Source organism: Pteropus vampyrus, unplaced genomic scaffold (assembly GCF_000151845.1).
Source record: "Pteropus vampyrus isolate Shadow unplaced genomic scaffold, Pvam_2.0 Scaffold135, whole genome shotgun sequence".
NCBI classification, from domain to species: Eukaryota; Metazoa; Chordata; class Mammalia; order Chiroptera; family Pteropodidae; genus Pteropus; species Pteropus vampyrus.
In genome coordinates this window covers 58,010-59,865 of record NW_011888916.1, presented here as the reverse complement: position 1 = coordinate 59,865, position 1,856 = coordinate 58,010, and the positions used below count along the sequence as shown (strand labels likewise).

At 39.4% G+C, this 1,856-nt stretch overlaps 1 pseudogene; it reads left to right on the top strand.

Moving 5' to 3' along the window:
- The first annotated feature begins 459 nt into the window (after positions 1-459).
- Positions 460-1,289, top strand: LOC111744425 (annotated as a pseudogene).
- Positions 1,290-1,856: the final 567 nt, after the last annotated feature.

Genomic DNA, 1,856 nt, shown 5'->3' with positions numbered 1-1,856 from the left:
GTGTCTTTTGTAGCACCTATTAGTCTTGATATTTGAAAGAATAACTTTAGGAACTACAAAGAGCTCTAGAAGTTTTTGATTTGCTATAAAATATTTTGTATTTCCCTAGCTTCCTTGTTTTGGTTTATGGTGTGTGTGTGTGTGTGTGTGTGTGTGTGTGTGTGTGTGTTCCAAATAAGCCTTCTGCTGTGTACAATTTCTTCCACAGAGCCCATGGAATTTTATCAGGGCTAGTTAGTTAGACAAGCTGACAAATATTTATAGAATCCCTAATAAGTGCCCGGAGCAATGTTAGACCAATTTGGACAGAATGTTCCTTGGGCAAGGAGGTGGATATCGTAGTTTGATTGTTTAGCTCTGAGATACCTTTGGTCCCTGCATCTTAGATCTCACCTGGTGTTCTCACATTGAGACTTCAAGGAATTCAAGAATATATCCTCTTCTTTCTTCAGAAAGGCCATGCATATCCAAGGCTGGAGAAATCACAGTTCTGTAACTAAGTTTATTCTCCTGGGTTTCTCCAGAAATCTCAGAACCAACTGGATCCTTTTCTTCCTCTTCCTCTTCATCTATTTATTTACAGTCATGGGCAATGGGCTTATTGTTACTTACACCTCCACACACCTCCATACTTCTTCCTCAGCATCCTCTCTCTACCGAATCTCACCTATGCCACCACCACAGTGCCCCAGATGTTGGTCCATCTAGTAAGCAAGAGTAAGACCATCTCCTATGTCGGGTGCATGGTCCAGATGTATGTTTTCCTGATCTTGGGCATCACTGAGACCTGGATTTTTGCAGCCATGGCCTATGACAGATATGTTGCCATATGCTATCCACTCCACTATGGGGTCAAGATGAACCACACTCTGTGTGTTCTTCTGGCAGTCACCTCTCCTGTATGTGGTCTCATCTGTGCAGATACATCCCTTAATGACCAAGTGGACTTTATCTTGGGTTTCATCTTGCTCCTGATCCCATTATCCCTCATGCTGGCCTCATATGTTTGAATCTCCATGGCTATTTTAAAGATTCACTCTACTCAGGGGTGAATCAAGGCTTTTTCCACCTGTGCCTCACACATCACTGTAGTCACAATGTTTTGTATTCCATGCATAGTTATGTATATGAGGCCTGGCTCTGAACCCTCCCCAGAGGATGACAAGAAGGTAGCCCTGTTCTATAATGTCATTTCTGCCTTTCTCAACTCTATCACCTATAGCCTCCAGAATAAGGATGTGAAGAAAGCTCTCCTCAAGTTAATCGAAATGAGTGAGGACACTCAATAAATTATAGACCAGGATGATCTGCAGTGCCTCTGGTCTCTGTCAACACCATCCACACGTTCACTGAAGTCATTGGACTGGATGAGGAACCCAGGATGAGAGAGATATCTAGAAAAAACACTTGCATTAATTTGACTACTGGAAACATTAGGAAAGGACTCAGAGAAAACTGTGTTCAAGGCTTAAATATATCATTGATCTTCTGTGTCTTTGGAAAAGTCACCTCACTGCTCTGGGATTTAATTTCCATATCTATAAAATGTGTTTCATAATACTCATTATACCTAAATAATGATAACTTTATTGATCTCTTTCTGTATGGTATTCACTGTCTAAGTTCTTTATATGTAATTATTATTTTAATTCTTATAACAACTCTAGAGGTAGATATTATTAACTTTTTCATGTAGATAAAGAAACTGAACCATTAGTAACTACCAAGTAAAAATGATAGTAAGTACATTAAAGATAATGAGAAAAGAATCTAAGCATACCACTATAGAAAGTTATCAAACCACAAAGAAAAGAGCAAGAGAAGAAGAAATGAACAGAAGAATGACAAACTGCCAG